Genomic DNA, 23,689 nt, shown 5'->3' on the forward strand with positions numbered 1-23,689 from the left:
GAATGAGAGCGTGAATGACCTGCGGTGACGTCGCGGCTTGTGATTGGTCGCGTGAGCGGTCACATGGGCGGTCACGTGACCAATCACAAGCCGCGACGTCACCGCAGGCCATTCACGCGCTCATTCTTAGGAAGGAAGGCTGCCGGTTAGTACCAGGGCGCGTCCGTGGGTGAGTATATCAATATTTTTTATTTTGATTCTTTATTTTACACTTAAATATGGATTCCGATACCAATTCCCGATATCGCAAACATATCGGAACTCGGTATCGGAATTCCGATACCAGATTCAGAAGATCGCCGACCTCATGGCCGACCCCACACAGGTGTCGGGTCGGGTTTCATGAAACCCGACTTTGCCAAAAGTCGGCGACTTCTGAAAATGGTCGACCCGTTTCGCTCAACCCTACTTGTAACATATCAACTAACTCTATAACATGCTTTTATTGTGATTTGTCATACAACTATACTTTCCAACCTTTAAGAGGAACATTTTAAAGACCCTGAAGATATCAATCGCTTTCTAATACAGTATACCCTAACTTTTGACAAGTGTAATTGACAAGTGTAACTGAGATAATCAGTATTAGTCCTTTCAACTGCAAATGGTTTCATGTATTGACTGATAAGTATATATTGTATATTTCAGGGGGTAACACGGCAATCATTGACAAACCACAATATTTGTAGACTATTTATATAAAGTAGAGGTGAGTATAGAGAGTCTATGGGTTGCAAAACCGACCTATGTGGAATTGATGTGGCTCCCTCAGGTTCCATGAATGCAGCTTTGCTCTTAATAACCTCCCTCTCTTTTCCCAAACTCTCATGTCATGTCATGGTTATGTTAATTTCTGAATTTAATGTCAGCCATACCTTTTCTTGTGCTATATGTTGCTCCCTGACTGACAAATCACTGTTTTCAGTCATATGCAAATGAGGCTTAAGTGGTTAGGGAGTGCAAGGCTGCCACCAGGAATTTCAGGGCCCCATAGTGGCAAAATTTTCAGACCCTCTTGAGACTCCACCCAGGCTCCTCCTCAGCTCCGCCTACACACCTCAAATCTTCCACAGTCCTACCTCCCACTCTTGGAAAACTCCATTTCTGCACCACGTTCACACCAAATCACACCATTAACACATGCAAGGGACAAATACAGCCACATCATGGCTAGACCACTTATTACCACCTTATAGTGAACAAATAATACCACATACAAGGGACAAATACCACCACACCATGACCAGACCACATATTACCACCACTAGTGACTGAATAATACCACATACAAGTGACAAATACCACCACACCATGACTAGACCACATATTAGCAGCACATAGTGATCGAATAATACCACATACAAGGAACAAATAACATCACACCATGACCAGACCACATATTACCACCAATAGTGACGGAATAATACGACATTCAAGGGACAAATACCACTACACCATGACCAGACCACATATTACTAGCACATAGTGACCGAATACTACCACATACAAGGAAGAAATATCAGCACACCATGACCAGACTACATAGTACCACCACTAGTGACTGAATAATACCACATACAAGTGACAAATACCACCACACCATGACCAGACCACATATTAGCAGCACATAGTGATCGAATAATACCACATACAAGGAACAAATAACATCACACCATGACCAGACCACATATTACCACCAATAGTGACGGAATAATACGACATTCAAGGGACAAATACCGCTACACCATGACCAGACCACATATTACTAGCACATAATGACCGAATACTACCACATACAAGGAAGAAATATCATCACACCATGACCAGACTACATAGTACCTCCACATAGTGACTGAATAATAACACATGTAGGGGACAAATGCTGCCCCACCATGATGAGGCCACATATTGCCAGCACATTGTGACTGAAAACTACCACATACAAGGAACAAATAGTCATACCATGACCAAACCACATATTACCACCACATAGTGACCAAATAATACCACACACAGGGGACAAACACCGCTACACATACTACCAACACATATTGATCAAATACTACAATACTAATTGTTAATAAAAAAACACAATGCTAATATTACACCACACCAGATGAAGTAAAAAAAGCGAGATAGTGCAGCCCTGCACACTAACAACACTACCTCACTAAACACCCCTCACTAAAAACAGTGTCCTCTAAAACAAAATACATCACAGCAGTAATAATATCACATAAATATCCCTAACAGTGATTATGTCCCACCTTGTGTCTTATTCCTGGCCCCTTGTGTCTCATTTCTGGATCCTTATGTCTAATTCCTGGTCCCCTATGTTCTCCCATACTGGTCCCATATGTTCTCCCATCCTGGCCCCATATGTTCTCTGATCCTGCCCCCACATGTCTTCATTCTGCACTTATGTGTCTCCATGTCTCCACTTTGTCTCCATGTGTTTCCACCTTGTCCCCATATTGCAGCTTTCAGTACGAAAAAAAGTGAAAAAAAAAGTTTCTCCTTACCTGTCCAGCAGCATCCTTTCCCTCATCCATTTGATGTGCTGGCACCTGACAATGACGTCATATGCCGTCGATGTCAGTCTGCGATTGGCGTGTGTCCTCGGATGCATGTTCAGTGGCTGAACCAGACGAATCCTGCCATTTCTCCTCACCGGGTCCCATACACAAGTAAGCAAATAAAAAAGGCAGCACACTGCAGCGCTAAGACATGCAAACATGAAACATGAAAACTGAACTGCAATACTGCACTAGAAATATGAAAAATGAGAGCGTTTAGCGCATAAAAATGGCCAATTTTATGTGTACCTGATAGCCCCTTTACGGCATCTTTCGTATATCAGGTCCTACGCTTGCCTACCTCACTGAGAATAAACGTCTCCATGTGAATGGGTACCTGTGAAAACCTCTTCCTAGACTCATATTCTCTCTCTCTGTGGAGGGGTACTGGACCTGATGCGATTAAAACACCTGGGCTAGGAGGCGGAGTGCTCAGTCAGAAGGCTAAATAATATATTTGAAAAAACTGACCGTCACATCCATACATAGACTAAGTGTGAACAGGTGCTGAACCTAGAGTAACCAACTCATATATAATCAAATAAAAAAGGCAGCACAGAGATGCCGTAAAGGGGGCTATCAGGTACACATAAAATTGGCCATTTTTATGCGCTAAACGCTCTCATTTTTCATATTTCTAGTGCAGTATTGCAGTTCAGTTTTCATGTTTCATGTTTGCATGTCTTAGCGCTGCAGTGTGCTGCCTTTTTTATTTGATTATATATGAGTTGGTTACTCTAGGTTCAGCACCTGTTCACACTTAGTCTATGTATGGATGTGACGGTCAGTTTTTTCAAACCATACACAAGTAAGGGCAGTAATGCCCTGATGGAGGCCCTGAGGGAGTGAAAAATTACTTCCCAAGTCACAGAACTGTAAATCAAGCAGAGGAGCTTGGCTCGGAATAGAGGAGAAGTTAGGTAAGTGCTCAGATCATGACCAGAACACTTAAGCCTCTTTGCATAGAAATGAAAGCAGTGATTTTTCAGTCATAGAGCAACACAATACACAAGTGAAGGTATGCATGACATAATCTTCAAGAGTTGTGTCATGTGTGCCAGTTCCTGTCCCCTAAATCTACCACTTCAGTCTCTAGGTGGTGCCACACTTATTGCAGGTGATGTGTGAATGCTACAGTTTTGTTTTATTCCTGGGACTTTTGGTGCCACAAAATCACGGAATTATGGGGTTTATTAGTGTCTGGTTTTGATTACTCTTTTCTGAGTGCCCTGGAAGGCTGTTTGCTATTTAAACCCCTGGGTCTCTTACTTCTACTCTCAGTCAATAAATACTCTTTACCTGGTGTATGGCCCTAGTCTTTGCTCCTGTTGTGTCACCTGATTTATCCAGTTTTCTGACCTTGGCTTATATTTTGACCATTCGTTTCAGATTTTGGCATTGATGTAAGTGCTATGAATTAACCCTGCATGATGACTTTTCTTGCCTCTGGTTCACTCCTCAAGCCAGCAGCCCTTCCTTAGAAGCAATATTAGTGGATTCCATTGTAAGACCAGATTCCTGTTCAGGAGTTTAACCCATTACTTGACAAATTAGCAATTTTCATTTATTTATTTATTTATTTTTTTAAATGACAGATTTTTAATGATTTGGGTCCTAATGAATCAGGATCATAATTTGCAAAATGCTTACAAGTAAGGATTTTTCAGAAAAGGGCGTCCCAATATTCAATTAAAAATGACAATGACATGATTTCCTATTTTGAAAACATTCATTTTACAAACAAAACACAAAAAATTGGACCAAATTATAAAAATTATAAAATCTTAGTTGCTAGAAGCTAAAAATTACATTGGTAGATAATGGGTTAAGGGTGAAGGTTTCTCTGGAATCTGCCAGATGAAGTGACTTGTGACAAGTATGTTTGTGGTAGACAACATGATCATATTAACTGTATACAGGTGGATCGTGAAGATTGTTATAAGCGATGCGAGCAATGTAATATATCAAGCTGGTTTGTTGTGGAAGTAAGAGATATGAGCAATTTAATTACTACATTGTTCACAAAGCTATTATTTTCATATCAAAACACCATATAACGTACAAGGTGATTTGGCATATAACTATACTCACCAACTTTTAAGATGATCATCTAGGAGATCATGAAGATTATAAAAAAGTGGCACGCATTGTTTGCAAACGATGCTTTATAATAAATTTGTCGATTGTCATAATACTGATAAAGTGCATTTTCACTGATTCAATCATCTCTAATTTGAATTATTAATGTTGTTTTTTGTTTTCTTCTTCTCTATTAATTATTTCCCTAACTACATCACATTTTCATCATTAGATAAAAGAACAGGATAAAATATTTCCTATCTGAATAAAGAGACATGCACTTTACTAACAATAGTTTTAAATTCATTTTTCCATTTAATGCTAAGAGCTGGAAGATAGAAGGCAAAGGATCAAAATCTCTGTATCTTTAAATTGTAGTAAGACTAAAGGCATCTCAGAAAAGGCGCATGGACCTCCCTATCCTGGTAATTAGTTGTCCGCTGTGACACTGCTCCCTGTCCTCCCAGTGTATAATAGTGTGGGTTAGAACCTTGGAAAGCTACCAATATCAATCATTTCCCACCACCGCTTTGTCTAATGCTTTCCAGGATGATTTAACGAAGCACATAAGAAGACTGTATGCAAAACCCTGGGAAAATAAGCAGCATGTATGTTTCCTTTCCCAAATAAATACAGATCTGTCTTTTATGGCTGTACATTAACATTATTTTCCAAAATGTGAATCTGTAATTTCTTTTTCATTTGAGAATAATTACTTATTTAGATCTCGAAGGTTATAGTAATTAGAACTTAAAAGAGCCCAAATTCTTAAATAGTAGTACTGTAAAATGCAACAAGTCTTCTTTACGTAAATCAATTTAAATGTCTATGAAACCAAGAGGTTATTCGCATTAAAAGCATACACAGAATTATTTTTTATTCTTTTTTTTTTTGCAAAGAGCAGTGGAGCATGCAAACACCTCAGACTTTGTAATTTATCTTCGCAGAGTGGCATCTTCCTCACCTTACAACCCATTGTTTCCTGCCTGCAGACTTGCTCAGTCACCAGAGAGATCCATGTAGTAAATAGCAGTCATGGAGGAGAGGAGAGGAGGCAGCTGCAGGATTTTCCTTTCTATGTTAATGAACAATTGCACTCTTTATGAAAATTGGAGGTGAGGCAAGGAAGTTGCTCGGAAATCATCTCTAATATTATGCCTGAAGAAAAAGTAATATGAAAAAAAAGAGAAAGAAGCAGAGGAAAAGGAAGTAGATCCAGCTATACCGATCATACACAATATTTCTGCCTGTAATACATCCAGTACACAATTACAGATCCCTAAATAGCCATTGTGATGCTGTGTGCAGCAATTATTGTGCTTTGCATAAGTGATTTTAAGCACTGTGACCCCTTTCATTGACTCTTCATCTACTGTCGGAATCCTCATGAATTATAAGCCAGAGCCAACCATGCCTAGGAGAAGAAAAGAGTGGACAAGAGAAGGAGAAGCACCTTTTCCAACTTCACTTTGATTTAATCATATGAGACATCACGAAGTCCCCACCTATAACACCAAAGCGGCAGAACTAGACCTATGAGAACCTGGTCTGTCAGAAGACAACCAACTGTATTTCATGGTGAGGATGACATTATTTGCCTGAATTCACAGTTGGTTACAGGGATCTAAAAGTCCAATTAAAATGTGTCCACCCACTATGCTTAAAGCAAAAATTCTGTATACCTTGTGTCAAGTAATGGTGTGTGGGACTGTGGTGCCAAGGACCCAAGAGTAACATTGACTCTGGGAGCCCATTTTCTTCATTTGCCAATTTTCCTGTTCTTCTTCACAATAATAATAAAAATTACACTTGCTGTGGTTTGCTAAATCAATTATGAGATTTTGTACGTCACTGTGGCGTGAACATAGGGAATCAAGTGTATTGTACAAACTCATGCTCATATTGAGGATGAGCATTGTCTCCTGCCCAAGGGTCCATCAGGGAATTCACATGTTCATGGCATTTTGTTTTGCACACCATTAATGGATTCAGCCTTATGATTAATACAATTCACTATACAGTTATGAGTTGACAAATATACAGAATTGAGCCCCAACTAAACAGCTGTCAGCAATGCTGGATGGTCAAGTATACGGAATGGGTATACGAATAGCGGACCATCTATAGCATGCCTACCTTTTTCCTGCCTTATAAAATGTCTTTTACATGTGCAACTGCTGATAGATAATTGAGCTGTAAATAATGGCTCAATTATTCACAGGGACCCGGAAATATTCTTGGTAATTTCTTTACATTATCTGTAGGTGATGTAGTGTAATGTAGATTCATTACTTGCTACACAACCCATCTTACAAATAGTTACAGTACCACAGTCACACTTACTTTATAAATATATTAAAATAACCAGGCTCACTGCATAGATGCGGTACTACAAACAAACTAACTGTACAGACATGGTAGCACAACCAAGTATACTGCATTGATTCGGTTTCAAAACCAAGGTCAATATATAGTACATGAACCCAGCTTACTATATATTGTTGACAAATAAGCTTATTAAAAATAAAATGATAGCAGAACCATACTAACGCCATAAGTAATGTTAACAGAACCAAGCTTAATGCACAGATAGTGTACCAAGACTCAAGCTTAATGCATACATACAGCACCAGCAACAAACTTACTACATAGAAATGGTAACATAACCACATTTACTACATAGAAACCATACCAGAACCAAGATTAATATTTGAATAGGGTACCAGAACTACACTTACTACATAGATATGTTATCAGAATTAAGCTTACAGTACTATAAGTATACAGTAACAGCAGCAAGCCTACTACATGGATACACATCCATAGCAAAACTTATTACATAGATACAGTAGCATAACTAAGCTTACTACATAGATACAGCAACATACTATAGATATGGTAAAATATTTAAACCAAACTGCAGACACTTGGAAAAAAATGAGTCTGAAAATGTCAGTCCGTAGTCAAACACCATGCGTTGTGTTGATGTAAGCTAGAGACACCACACTAAAGTATCATAGTAAGATGAGTGGCATACCACACCACTACTTCATTTTTAAGAGGGAGAAAAGCATATACAAAATTAGAAACTAGATTCAACAAAAACAGTTTGTTGCTGATTTTTCCTTCTCCTTGAGTCCCTTTTTTTGTAGTATAACTAAATACTTTTGAAAATGGAATCTAGGCTAAGTTACACATCTTACAAATACCTACACACACTTATACATACATACATACACTCACCGGCCACTTTATTAGGTACACCATGCTAGTAACGGGTTGGACCCCCTTTTGCCTTCAGAACTGCCTCAATTCTTCGTGGCATAGATTCAACAAGGTGCTGGAAGCATTCCTCAGAGATTTTGGTCCATATTGACATGATGGCATCACACAGTTGCCGCAGATTTGTCGGCTGCACATCCCAAAGATGCTCCATACAAGGCAGGATGGATCCATGCTTTCATGTTGTTTACGCCAAATTCTGACCCTACCATCCGAATGTCGCAGCAGAAATCGAGACTCATCAGACCAAGCAACGTTTTTCCAATCTTCTACTGTCCAATTTCGATGAGCTTGTACAAATTGTAGCCTCAGTTTCCTGTTCTTAGCTGAAAGGAGTGGTACCCGGTGTGGTCTTCTGCTGCTGTAGCCCATCTGCCTCAAAGTTCGACGCACTGTGCGTTCAGAGATGCTCTTAGGCCTACCTTGGTTGTAACGGGTGGCGATTTGAGTCACTGTTGCCTTTCTATCAGCTCGAACCAGTCTGCCCATTCTCCTCTGACCTCTGGCATCAACAAGGCATTTCCGCCCACAGAACTGCCGCTCACTGGATTTTTTTTCTTTTTCGGACCATTCTCTGTAAACCCTAGAGATGGTTGTGCGTGAAAATCCCAGTAGATCAGCAGTTTCTGAAATACTCAGACCAGCCCTTCTGGCACCAACAACCATGCCACGTTCAAAGGCACTCAAATCACCTTTCTTCCCCATACTGATGCTCGGTTTGAACTGCAGGAGATTGTCTTGACCATGTCTACATGCCTAAATGCACTGAGTTGCCGCCATGTGATTGGCTGATTAGAAATTAAGTGTTAACAAGAAGTTGGACAGGTGTACCTAATAAAGTGGCCGGTGAGTGTATATGACAATGATTGACATCTTATCACAGATGAAATATATCACAGTGTATATACACTATATGTTGTCAAACTAATTACACATAGAAATATTATATGACATTTAAATAAACACATCTATACACACATTACACACATGATATGCGCTTATACACATGGCACACACACACATATTACATATACTGTACATAGTACATGCACTTCCATACTCACTAATGTGTGCAGGAAGGTGGATTTGTTCATCGTCATATAGCAGGGATCATTACTCCGTGGCAGCAATGGATAGGGGAGATTCTGCAGCTGTAGATAGAAGTTAGGCGGCAGAAGGTGGTTTGTACATACAGAACTGAGAACATATAAGTCATGAAAAAAAGGAAACTGTCAGTAGAATCAGCCCTCCTAAGCCATCTATATTCGCTTGTAGGTCATAGGAAGCTGAATAACATGATACTTTGATATCTGTAATTCAATGTCATATTCCATAGAAATCCACACTTTTCTCATATGCAAATAAGTTGTTAAGATCTATGGGCCGTACACAGATTCCCCTGAGAATCTGCCCCCAGAAATGAAAAGGGGGAGTTACTAGTGTGAGACATGTAGATCAGGAAAGCAGACTGTCAGTTATAATATGTCTCAAATTGGTAAAAAAAAAAAAAGCTCTGGAGACAGAATTTAATCCAGATCTGTGCTCGGCCCATAGATCGTAACAGCTCATTTACATATTAATAAAAACGTGGATTTCTCTGAAACAAGACATCAATTTATTCAATTTTCTACGACCTACATGCACATATAGATGGCTTTGGGGGGATATTCCACTGATAAATTCCCTTTAAGTCCTAGATAGCCCCTTTATTTTCTAACGAGGGACAGGCCCTGCCCATTTGGTGGTGCCTTTTCCATTGTCCGATGCCTAAATACCTTTTCATTAATTTGGCATCATTATAAAGCATTGCAGAGGTGTGCATAACGTATATTACAATATTACAACTATATCCATCCAGTAAATATGCCCCTATGTTCCACTTTGTTACAGGGTCTGCTACATTTCTTATTTTACCCAAGATGTGAATGAAATGATCCAAAGGCAGGTAATTTTATAGCCACAAGCAGGATGTGGATTGGAGACATGCAGAACGCAGACTATGTAATACATTCTGCTTTATTGATATTTTCACTATATCAAGTAAATGCATTATTTCAAATCACCAAAAAAGAAAAAAAAATGTTGATTGAAAACAGTGGCGATATAGGACATTGTCCCCATCTTCCAGTGTCCATTAACAAATTAGAAAAGAAATGCAAGCCTCCCATGTTCCGATGCCTGTCTTATAGCAAGTGTGTATTCAGCAGAGAGAATTGACAATTGTTTGGCTCTATTACAGAGAAGCCTGCACTGGCATTTCAGACACCACCCACCTAAGAATCATAATTTGAAAAGGATGTTGATGGATTATAGAGGATCCCTCTGTCTGCTCCAATTAGGATCAACATTTTCTCTTCTTGTTCACTGAGCTTTTAGGTCTTAAATAGCTGAAAAAACGCTGCCCCCTGCTGGTCTGTAGAAAGATTTGCTGTGGATGCACAAGGTTTTACTTGGAACGTAAAAAAAGCAAAGACAAAAATCATAATAGCATTAAAATGTTATTTTCTATGGGATTATTTAATTGGTAATTTAAGATAATAATGTATTGTTGTAGCGCATCATATTGTCATGATTATATTATAATGGCGGGTAGGTAGCTTTTATATCCAGAAAATGAATATTTATATCCGGAACGTTGATGCTTCGGAAGTTAAAAATGCGGGGTTTTTTTCGCGAAAAGTTCATTTGCCCGCTGCCTGGTAAAATGGCTATGATAATGTAATCTGATACCCGGATGATAACCAGCTGTAAATGTTCCCCTGCTTCTCTGCACAAAAATATGAGCACAGTTTATCAGGAGCTGCAATATAAAGCTGGCGCTTATAAATCTCATGTTAGCTCATGTGGCATTTTATCATCCAATTACTATGTGTGACTTATTGCTGTAGTAACCTCGGCTGGATTAAAACTTCAAGATTTTAACTCTTTCAATGGCTTCTGCTACTAGAAACTATTCCTACAGTTGAAATCTGGATCCTTATTATCCTTAGGGCAAAATTACGTAGCCAGTGGGGAAATTAAAAACATGAAAATCCAATTTTTTAATCAGACATGAAGATAAGTCAGACCACTCTCTGTGCAGGCTGAATTCTCTTCCAGTTGTGTAACATACAGACCCCTGAAATATATGATTATACAATATAACATTTCTGTACAAATGAGAAAATGACTGCTTTTTACAATTTTTTTTCCCTTTTTTATGATATTTTTTAAAGATCACTTTTTAACAGTAATTGACAATCTTGATCAGGAGGGAAGGATTAGCTCTTATGGGAAAGACTGGATCACGCATTATGGTTGTACATATATTCCAAATCTCTTATCATTTCACATCGGTTGAATGGATATGTGTCTTTTTTAACCATATTAACTATGTAATAGGACATTAATACCTTCACGGCCTATGACGTATAGGTACGTCATAGGTCTCCTCCCCTCTTTGGTGCGGGCTATGGAGGGGTTGATTGTGACTTGTAGGATCGCTACTTCCAACAGGTGGCGCTATAGAGTTAAGTCCTCTTTTTCTCTGATGAGGCAGTTTGCATATTAAATTTCCCAGAGGAGCATTGCACGGCGAATAAGCCTCCTTACTTTGACAAGCCAGAGCTGGTATGTCACTCTCCACAAGGAGAAACCTTACCCCTTAGACCCTAGAAATATAAAAAAATTCAATCTCCCCCCTTTTGTCCCAGTCAAAATTTAAAAATTTAAAAAGAATACACAATCGGTAATGAGAAAACAAATCAAAATACTAGAATTACAGTTTTTTGGTTGCCACAACATTGCAATAGCATGGAATAACAGGTAATCAAAATATCTCATCTATCCCCAAATGGTATCAATAAAAATATCAGCTTGGCTCACAAAAAATAAGCCCTCACCCTGCCCCAGATCCTGAAAAATGGAGACACTATTTGGGTCTCGCCAAATGGCGCCATTTTTTTATTACTTAAATAAAAAAGAACCTACACATCTTTCATATGTGCGATCATCGTAATGACCTGGAGAATCATAATGGCAGGACAGTTTTAGCATTTAGTGAACATACCGTATTTTTCGGACTATAAGACGCACTTTTTTCCTCCAAATTTGGGAGGAAAGTGTGGGTGCGTCTTATAATACGGATATAGCATGTGGGGAGGGGGGCAGCAGCGAGTGGGATCGCACTGTTATCCCACTTCAGGATGTCCCCGCTGCCCGGAATCAGCTGCTGGGGAAAGCACATGGCCCCGCTGATTAAGTGCAGTGAATATTTATTAGCTGCTCCCCGCCCACCGATCAGCTGAGCGGTGAGCCGGGAGCAGCAAATGAATGCTGCACTTAAGCAGGGACACACAGTTTCCCCAGCACTGATTCCGGGGAGAATCTGTGTGTCCGGGGGAGGAGGAGGCAGCAGCAGCAGGGGCCAGGAGATCGCTGCATACCTGCCTGTGCTGGACGCTGAGCTGTCTGGTGCACAGGGAGGACCTGTGTGATGTCAGAAGTGGGCGGGCTGGAGCATCACATGGCAGCTCAGAGCCCTCCCTCTTCTGACATCATCACAGGTCCTTCAGACTCCCACCTAAAATCTGCAGCTTCCTCTTATGTCCTGCGCTGTGGAAAGGCAACAACAACAGGGAGGGCTCTGTGTGTGTGCAGCCATGGGATGCTCCAGCTTTTACCTCACAACAGTGTGGCTGGCTGCCACAATTAAGAGGTCAGTCTTTACAAAACACAATAAAGCACTCTGCCACTCCTTTGGTGAACTATAACTCCCAGCATGTCATAGGATCTTCAGGACATGCTGGGAGTTATAGTTCTTCCATGGGATTTTAAAGCAGCACTCCAGTGTTATTTTGCAGTGCTGGAGTGGTGCTTTCACTATAAGCCCTGTGCACCCATTCTTAGGGCTCATTTCCACATGCGAGGCACACGTCCGTATCTCGCATGTGGAAACCAAGCTGTGGAGCCGGCACTCCAGAGCGGAGCGTGTGGCCGCATAGGAAAACATGGAGCTGCACAGCTCCGCTCCAAAGTGCCGGCGCCAGAGCTTGGTTTCCACATGCGAGATACGGACGTGTGCCTCGCATGTGGAAATGAGCCCTTATACTCACCCTCCAGCGTCTTCATATCGTACTTCACAGACACCACACTGGTCCCGCAGCTTCCAACATAATAACATACTATTATATATAATAACACCACATATAATAGTATGTTATTTATGTTATTAAATATTTTACCACATTTTTTTGCTTCAAATATTTTTTTCCCTATTTTCCACCTCTAAAACCTGGGTGCGCCTTATAGTCCGAAAAATACGGTAGTTTAAAAAAATAATAATAATTATAGAATTGCACTTTTTTTGCAATGTCACTTGGATTTTTTTTCCTGTTTTTGCAGTACACTATATGGCAAATTCAATGGTGTTGTTCAAAAGTACATCTCATACCGCAAAATACAAGCCCTCACATGGCCATACTGACAGAAAAATAAAAATGTTATGGCTCTGGAAAGAAGGGGAACAAAAACGAAAACACAAAAACGGAAAAACCCAAGGTGGTGAAGGGGTAAATTGTGAAGGGAAGCAGTGATCCGCACATATTGTGAAAGATGGCTCCTGTGTTATTTACTGTATCTTAAGGTGATACCTTTCATTGTAATCATGTCTGTGATGATAATAACACTGCTGAAAAGAGATATTTCCAGAAAATGAAGTCTAGTGTGTTACCTTTTAGTGTAACTATGTCTGTGATGATAATGATACTGCTGAAAAGTGATCAGTCTACAGAATAGGAAGTATTGTGTTACATCTAGTGAACAATATGAAAATTGAAAGATTTCTGAATTTAAATTTTAGTATAGATAGTAAGGTGAGAAGTTAAAAAAGTAACATAAAAACCTAATTTAAACATTCTCTTCGAAAGAGTGTTTTACGATACACATGCTATAACCTATTCTTAAGATGGATGATAATTGCTTGATTATTGGGTTTCCCACCATAGGAATACCCACTGAACAGAAGAATGGGGTCAGCAGTGGCAAAATACACAGTGTCACTATATTTCAAATTTATGGGACTGATAGAGATACAGTAACAAAGGGGTTTGGCTATTTTCGTCAAGCCAGTAAGCATTTCATAGTGACACTATGCTTCCACAACCACAGCACCATTAAATGGGGAGCACAGGATCATTATACTAATGATAAGTGGAGGTGAAAGGACCCCCCACGATCAAACATTTATCACCAATCTTGAGTATAAAAGGTACATTCCGATCCTGATGTAGTAACTCATAATAAAATTAAAGAAAAGTTTGTCATACTCACCCCTGCCAATGGTCTTTAATCCATGCGTGGGTTATTCCAGTCTGCTCTTTGTCCACCTTCCACTGTATGATGGCTACAGATTCCAGCTTCCTTCTCCTTCTAACAATACTCTTTTTAATTTTCTTAATGATAAAATATATTTCCAAATTCATCTTCCCTAACTAATGGTATGCTGACCTGAGATAAGTAAGGGAACCTTCACCATCATTTCCCACTTGAGCAGGAAGGTTCAATAGTTCTTGGTAAGTGCTATGGTTTACTTCTAAAGTTTGCTACTCATTATCAACCCAAGGACTTAAATGGTTTTAATCCTTCAAATTTCTTCAGCCCATAGATGCGTAGATGTTGAAAATAGCTAGTACAACAATACATATCCCTTTCCTCTCGTGCTGTCTTCTCACAGGTGTTTACGATAATTCCTTACAGGCTACAGTGGTGACATCACAACTACAATGCACGTGACCACTGCAGCCAATCACTGGCTTGTGCCATCTACATCGGCAGAGATACTGAGCCCAGAGAAAAAAGTTTTAGCAAAGATGAGTGGCATTGTCGCTGACTGAAACTACATATAAGCCGGTGTTCAGACGCATCACTAGCTAAAGTGCTGGATCTGCATTTACAAATTACCTCCATAAGAAATGCAGTGGATCTAACAATTGAGCAGAATTTGTGTAACTTTACTTGATGATAAAACATTGGTATTGTGAGTTAAAGACCAAACAAGACAATGCCCTTACCTCCAAACCAAAAGCCCTCACATAGAGGAAACTGGATCCAAGTTGCTAGGGGTCCTGATTAAGGCCATTTACTGACCGGGGACACTACAGAACTCTCAGACTAACCTCGAGCTACTAGGGACTGCAGTGTGTGATCAGCAGAGGATGAACTAGAAGAAAATCAGAGAGCAGACCAAGTCAGGACATAGAGTGCCAGAAATGAATTTGAGTCTGAGTTTGGTCTCAGTATTTAGAATACAGACAGACATATGTGCAGCAGAAAGTATCATTACGATTTTACATAAAATAAATGGTGATACTTTCATTTCATATTACAGAAATGTGCTCCTTCCTCCAATTATCAGACTCCTCCACTTCTTCTCCATCTCCTACTGTGTCATTCACTCTCAATCTACTAGTAAATGTGTTCTTCATATTGGTAGAGATAGGAGATGGACTATCGACTCCTTGAGACATCAGGTTTCAGTTGTAGCCTATAGAAGTTTACATTCAGGGTAGAGGAGCAGATGTCTTCTTTTCTATGTATATTGCTAATGAGAGACATCATTGCAGCCAGTCTCTGTCCACTCTATGGATAAAAATAAAAAAACAATTAGAGATTGAGCAGGGGAAAAACTAATGAATGATAATGATAAATGCAGGAAACAAGACAAGTCATATAATTGTCAGATATAATGTTTTTACATGCGGATTGTACACAAACTTGACTGCTGACTACAATAAGTCACCTGAAATGACAAGGAATGCCCATTTAGACAGGACAATGTGGCCAAAAGCTAGCTTGCCAATTGGTTTATTTGAAGATAACCTGAATAGGCTTTTATATTTGAAGTGCATCAGATACTGCAAACAAATTGTGCTAATGGTGAGAAAATATAGGTCCATCATCACTATTGGGGAAGAACAGTCATGGCTTATTGTTGGTGACCAACTCTAAAAGCATAGTACATTGCGAGGGGCATTGTTAGGGGCTGAAAGATCAAGAGTCCATGTCCCAAACTACGCCTCTCCTCCTATGCTCTATTGCCACTTAACATAAGATCTATACAACTATATTTACTTTCTACCCCAGATACTACTATACCGGGCCTAAATATCATCTGCATACTTAAACTCACTATACAAACACCAGTATAACCAAACTTACCACCATACAAGGTCCAAAGAATATCACTTCATGCTAACCACTACCATTATCATTACATAGTACATACATAATTTTACCACACTCCTACAGAGCCAAACACACTCAGCAGAGACAAATATTACCAGCAATACCACAATACACCTAACACTACATAATCACTGAATTGCAACAAACTATTACTACTTAATTTAAAACACTATTAAATGATGAAATATTCATCTACAAAATTGCTATGAAAAATACAGTAAGAAAGAAGCCCAACTGCCTCGTCAAGGTGTCCTTAGAAAGTTGGGTCCCTGTCTGATATGTCACCTTTCTTGGGCAAAAAGCTTACAATTTATGGGGCAGGAATGGACCAGCTAACTACTTAAAATCACCTGTGGCTGATGGGAGTGGGAGTGCACATGTCCAAAAAGGGTTTCATACAAATAGAGAATAAGACCAGCACATCCAAGCTAATGTGAACAGTTGCCAACCAGAAAAGCATATATCTTAAAAAATGATAAAGGTTGCACCGTGATTTACCAAGAATGATTATTCTAGAACATTGAAACTGCATTACTGCCAAAGAAAATGGGAAAAAAGAAAAAAGGAAAAAAATGCGCTATATAACGTATATATGAAATATATATATATATGAAATATATGAAAAATGCCGTAAAAAAGAAGGTACTTAGCAAAGATGTGCTGGTCTTTTTCTCTATTTCTATCAAACCCTTTTTGGAAATGTGCACTTCCACTCCTATCAGCCACAGGTGATTTTAAAGGGAATCTGTCACCTACTTTTTCGTATATAAGCTTCGGCCACCGCCATCATGGGCTTATCTACAGCATTCTGTCATCCAAGCAGATCGCGGGAGCGCTGCCTATCCAGGAGACATAGGACACCACAGGCCTACCACTGACGTGACGGCCATCCTATCAGATGTTTACCGTTTACCAGGGACACAGATGCCCCCTCTTCGTTCCAGGTCAATGAGGGATCAGTGACCTGTCAGCAGTCTGCATTATGAATAGCTAATCAGAGTGCCACATGAAGACCCCACTCCCCCCACAGGCCGCCCCCAAAGCACGAGCATTTCATTAACTAAAAAATGAAAATAATGATTAAACAACAACCACAAGACGGATTTCATCAACCAAGGAATCAGTATAATGCCGCCAACCTGACACTGTGTAGGTTACTGTGTACAATCTTGCTGACGGGTTCCCTTTAATAATGCCCCCATTTAAAACTAGTAAGTTCTGTATTGGTACCAATTGTCTTCTATTTTACACTCTATATTACAGTCTCTAATGCTTACTGGAAGTAACAAGTTGTATAATAGACTCCTTTCGGGTCAAACATTCATTTTCTTGTTCTAATCTCTTATTGGAGGAAGTGGGTTTTGGGAATATTCCTGTTTTATTGGCTTAGTTATTTTTCTAATTACATATTGGATTGAGTCAAGGGTAGCTAATATTATACACTGATCAAAAAAAAAAAAGAGAACACTAAAATACCACATCCTGGTACTACTGAACAATAAAAATAATTTTATTTCTATAGCGCCAACATATTCTGCAGCACTTTACATTTTAGAGGGTACTTGCACAGACAATAAAAGATAATAAGATAATAACAATAATCACATAAATCAACAGATACCAAGAGGAGTGAGGGCTCTGCTCGCAAGTTTACAATCTGTGAGGAAATAGGGGAGACATGAAAGGTGAATGGTAACAATTGCTTGCATTGTACAATCCAGCCATCAATGTAATGAATAGGGTGTTCACGTAATGATGCAAGATCAGTAACCAACCAGTATGTGTAAAAGTACAGACACTGAGGGCTATTTTATGCATAAAGGGTGTGAGAACAGATGATACGAGGGAACTGGTTTTGATTTAAATTTCATATGGGCAAAACAAAGATAGTTAGATAAATAGGTTGAGGCGGTAGGCCAGTCTGAAGAAATGCGTTTTTAGGTTACAATTAAAACTGTGGGTATTGGGGGATTAATTGTCCTGGGCAGTGCATTCCAAAGAATTGGCACAGCACGTGAGAAGTCTTGGAGACAGGAGTTTAAGGATCCGTTTATTGAAGATGTTAATCTTAGATCATTAGCAGAAAGCAGGGCCGGACTGGCCATAGGGCACTTCTGGCAAATGCCAGAAGGGCCGGTGCCAGTGGTGGGCCGCTCAATCCGCCGCCCCCGCCGTCGCATTCAACTATACCGGCGTATAGACGCCGGTACAGTTGAATGCAATGATGGAGGAGAGAGCGTCTACAGACGCTCCTCTCCCATCATTCCCCGCTCTGCCTCTGACACTGCGGGTGCGCGATGATGTCATATCATCGCGCACCTGCTGTGTCCCGGGCAGACTGCAGCTGCTGAGACAGGAGCAGGAACCAGGAAGCAACGCGGGGCACGAGGAGAGGTGAGGAGAGTTGTTTTTTTTTTCTGGACTGTGGGGCCATTCTCGGAGGAGGTGAGGGGAGGAAGAGAAGAGATGTGGGCTGTATATAGTTCTCTGTGGGCTGTGCTGTATACTGCTGTGGGCTGTATATAGTTCTCTGTGGGCTGTGCTCTGTGCTGTATACTGCTGTGGGCTGTATATAGTTCTCTGTGGGCTGTGCTCTGTGCTGTATACTGCTGTGGGCTGTATATAGTTCTCTGTGGGCTGTGCTCTGTGCTGTATACTGCTGTGGGCTGTATATAGTTCTCTGTGGGCTGTGCTCTGTGCTGTATACTGCTGTGGGCTGTATATAGTTCTCTGTGGGCTGTGCTCTGTGCTGTATACTACTGTGTGCTCTGTGCTATATATAGTACTCTGTGGGCTGTGCTCTGTGCTGTATACTACTGTTTGCTCTGTGCTGTATATAGTTCTCTGTGGGCTGTGCTGTATACTGCTGTGGGCTGTATATAGTTCTCTGTGGGCTGTGCTCTGTGCTGTATACTGCTGTGGGCTGTATATAGCTCTCTGTGGGCTGTGCTCTGTGCTGTATACTACTGTGGGCTGTATATAGTTCTCTGTGGGCTGTGCTCTGTGCTGTATACTGCTGTGGGCTGTATATAGTTCTCTGTGGGCTGTGCTCTGTGCTGTATACTGCTGTGGGCTGTATATAGTTCTCTGTGGGCTGTGCTCTGTGCTGTATACTACTGTGGGCTGTATATAGTTCTCTGTGGGCTGTGCTCTGTGCTGTATACTGCTGTGGGCTGTATATAGTTCTCTGTGGGCTGTGCTCTGTGCTGTATACTGCTGTGGGCTGTATATAGTTCTCTGTGGGCTGTGCTCTGTGCTGTATACTGCTGTGGGCTGTATATAGTTCTCTGTGGGCTGTGCTCTGTGCTGTATACTACTGTGGGCTGTATATAGTTCTCTGTGGGCTGTGCTCTGTGCTGTATACTGCTGTGGGCTGTATATAGCTCTCTGTGGGCTGTGCTCTGTGCTGTATACTGCTGTGGGCTGTATATAGTTCTCTGTGGGCTGTGCTCTGTGCTGTATACTACTGTGGGCTGTATATAGTTCTCTGTGGGCTGTGCTCTGTGCTGTATACTACTGTGGGCTGTATATAGTTCTCTGTGGGCTGTGCTCTGTGCTGTATACTGCTGTGGGCTGTATATAGCTCTCTGTGGGCTGTGCTCTGTGCTGTATACTACTGTGTGCTCTGTGCTATATATAGTTCTCTGTGGGCTGTGCTCTGTGCTGTATACTGCTGTGGGCTGTATATAGTTCTCTGTGGGCTGTGCTCTGTGCTGTATACTGCTGTGGGCTGTATATAGTTCTCTGTGGGCTGTGCTCTGTGCTGTATACTACTGTGGGCTGTATATAGCTCTCTGTGGGCTGTGCTCTGTGCTGTATACTACTGTGGGCTGTATATAGTTCTCTGTGGGCTGTGCTCTGTGCTGTATACTGCTGTGGGCTGTATATAGCTCTCTGTGGGCTGTGCTCTGTGCTGTATACTACTGTGTGCTCTGTGCTATATATAGTTCTCTGTGGGCTGTGCTCTGTGCTGTATACTGCTGTGGGCTGTATATAGTTCTCTGTGGGCTGTGCTCTGTGCTGTATACTGCTGTGGGCTGTATATAGCTCTCTGTGGGCTGTGCTCTGTGCTGTATACTACTGTGTGCTCTGTGCTATATATAGTTCTCTGTGGGCTGTGCTCTGTGCTGTATACTGCTGTGGGCTGTATATAGTTCTCTGTGGGCTGTGCTCTGTGCTGTATACTGCTGTGGGCTGTATATAGTTCTCTGTGGGCTGTGCTCTGTGCTGTATACTACTGTGGGCTGTATATAGCTCTCTGTGGGCTGTGCTCTGTGCTGTATACTACTGTGTGCTCTGTGCTATATATAGTTCTCTGTGGGCTGTGCTCTGTGCTGTATACTGCTGTGGGCTGTATATAGTTCTCTGTGGGCTGTGCTCTGTGCTGTATACTGCTGTGGGCTGTATATAGTTCTCTGTGGGCTGTGCTCTGTGCTGTATACTACTGTGGGCTGTATATAGCTCTCTGTGGGCTGTGCTCTGTGCTGTATACTACTGTGGGCTGTATATAGTTATCTGTGGGCTGTGCTCTGTGCTGTATGCTACTGTGGGCTGTATATAGTTCTCTGTGGGCTGTGCTCTGTGCTGTATATAGTTCTCTGTGGGCTGTGCTCTGTGCTGTATACTACTGTGGGCTGTATATAGTTATCTGTGGGCTGTGCTCTGTGCTGTATGCTACTGTGGGCTGTATATAGTTCTCTGTGGGCTGTGCTCTGTGCTGTATATCGTTCTCTGTGGGCTGTGCTCTGTGCTGTATACTACTGTGGGCTGTATATAGTTATCTGTGGGCTGTGCTCTGTGCTGTATGCTACTGTGGGCTGTATATAGTTCTCTGTGGGCTGTGCTCTGTGCTGTATATAGTTCTCTGTGGGCTGTGCTCTGTGCTGTATACTACTGTGGGCTGTATATAGTTATCTGTGGGCTGTGCTCTGTGCTGTATGCTACTGTGGGCTGTATATAGTTCTCTGTGGGCTGTGCTCTGTGCTGTATATAGTTCTCTGTGGGCTGTGCTCTGTGCTGTATACTACTGTGGGCTGTATATAGTTATCTGTGGGCTGTGCTCTGCTGTATGCTACTGTGGGCTGTATATAGTTCTCTGTGGGCTGTGCTCTGTGCTGTATATAGTTCTCTGTCGGCTGTGCTCTGTGCTGTATATTACTGTGGGCTGTATATAGTTCTCTGTGGGCTGTGCTCTGTGCTGTATACTACTGTGTGCTGTATATAGTTCTCTGTGGGCTGTGCTGTATATAGTACTCTGTGGGCTGTGCTGTATATAGTACTCTGTGGGCTGTGCTGTATATAGTACTCTGTGGGCTGTGCTGTATATAGTACTCTGTGGGCTGTGCTGTATATAGTACTCTGTGGGCTGTGCTGTGTATAGTACTCTGTGGGCTGTGCTGTATATAGTACTCTGTGGGCTGTGCTGTATATAGTACTCTGTGGGCTGTGCTGTATATAGTACTCTCTGGGCTGTGCTGTATATAGTACTCTCTGGGCTGTGCTGTATATAGTACTCTCTGGGCTGTGCTTTATATAGTACTCTGGGCTGTGCTGTATATAGTACTCTGGGCTGTGCTTTATATAGTTCTCTGTGGGCTGTGCTGTATATAGTTCTCTGTGGGCTGTGCTGTATATAGTTCTCTGTGGGCTGTGCTGTATATATTACTTTGTGGGCTGTGCTGTATATATTACTTTGTGGGCTGTGCTGTATATATTACTCTGTGGGCTGTGCTGTATACTACTGTGTGGACTGTGCTGTATACTTCTACGTGGGCTGTGCTGTATACTACTATGTGGTCTGTGCTGTATACTACTGTGTGGTCTGTGCTGAATACTGCTGTGTGGGCTGTGTTATCTACTACGCGAGCTGTGCTATAGTATGCAGGCTGTGCTGTATACTATGCGGTTTGTGCTATATAATATGCGGGCTTTGCTATATACTATGGGGAGTATATTATATTCTATGGGGGAGGCCATGTTATGTACTATGTGGCTGTGTTATATACTATTGTGGGGGTATATTATATTCTATGGGGGAGGCTGCGTTATATACTATGGGGGGCTGCATTATATTCTATGGGGGGCTACATTATATATTATGGGGAGGTGGGCTGTATTATATTCTATGGGGGTTACATACTCTGGGGTGGCTGCATTATACTCTGTGGGGTGGCTGCATTATACTCTGGGGTGGCTGCATTATACTCTGGGGTGGCTGCATTATACTCTGGGGTGGCTGCATTATACTATATGTGGGCTGCATTATACTGTATCGAGGACTATGGGGAATACGTTATACTATATGAAGAACTATGGGGTGCATTATACTATGGGAAGTGAATTGTACTACATGGATGACTGTGGCGGTGCATTATACTATATGGAGCACTATGAGGATTGTATTATGCTATATGGAGGACTATGAGGATTGTATTATGCTATATGGAGGACTATGAGGAGTGTATTATACTATGTGGAGGACTGAGCAGTGTATTTTAATATATGGAGGACTATAGGGAGTGTATTATACTATATGGAGGACTATGGAGCACATTATAATATATGGAGGACTATGGGGTGTATTTTACTAAACAAGTAAAATGCTGCATATTCGGATTGTTTTTGCTGGAACAAAAAGCCTTGTTGTCAGCAGCACATTGCCAGTGTAAACTGTAGATGTGCTGCTGAAAACATGATACTGTATGGTGATCTATTAGTGATCGTTCTGTCTCATCATTATTCCTCAGCTGGTGGAAAGAGGCCGGGAAACAAGCGTTGAACAACTTCAGTATTGTCGATCAAACTCGTTTAGCGGCCTGAACTCAGCGCACGTAAATACAACAGAAATGCTTCTGTGTGATGTGCAATATGTTAGCATTTGGGGACCCATTTTAAACTTTGCCTAGGGCCCCACTTTGCCTAAAACCGGCCCTGCCTACAAGTGTACAAAGATATTATACAGTCACCATGTGACAAGTGGGCCTGTGTAACTTCAAATGCCAGGGCTGAATTTTAGTCCCAGTCCGGCCCTGGCAGAAAGGAATGCAAGGGTAGGGTGATAGACTGAGACAAGAGAGGAGCTATAGGGTGGTGCTGATCACTGGAGTGCTTTGTGTGTGAGAGTGATAAGTTTATATTGAACTCTCAAGTGGATTGGTAACCAGTGCAACGACTGGCACAGGGTAGAGGTATCAGTGTAATGGTTGGTGAGGAATATGAACCTGGCTGCTGGATTCAGAACAGATTGGAGAGGGGAGAGTTTAGTAAGTGGGAGACCAATTAGTAGAGCATTACAATAGTCCATGCATGTAGAAAAGCCGCGGAGACATGGCTATTCATTGCTTGCGTTGAGAAACACGTGATGGTGTCTCCCCGGCTTTTCTACATGCATTTGCATATTTCCCATAAGGGATGGGGGCAGTGTTCTGGATCACTGCGTTGAGAAACACGTGATGGTGTCTCCGCAGTGTTGGATGTTTTGATCTCCCCAAGGTCATTCATCCTTATGTTTATAGCCTTTTCACTAGGCA

General features: G+C 41.3%; 1 long non-coding RNA gene across 1 annotated transcript; it reads left to right on the plus strand.

Annotated features, from left to right (window-relative positions):
- Nucleotides 1-657: 657 nt before the first annotated feature.
- LOC143775473 (uncharacterized) lies at nt 658-6,355 on the plus strand. Its single transcript, XR_013215658.1, has 3 exons — nt 658-709; nt 5,034-5,080; nt 5,603-6,355. It is a non-coding gene; the product is annotated as an uncharacterized LOC143775473 (long non-coding RNA).
- The last annotated feature ends 17,334 nt before the right edge of the window (nt 6,356-23,689 follow it).

The sequence above is a fragment of the Ranitomeya variabilis genome, chromosome 1 (genome assembly GCF_051348905.1).
Source record: "Ranitomeya variabilis isolate aRanVar5 chromosome 1, aRanVar5.hap1, whole genome shotgun sequence".
Taxonomy (NCBI): Eukaryota; Metazoa; Chordata; class Amphibia; order Anura; family Dendrobatidae; genus Ranitomeya; species Ranitomeya variabilis.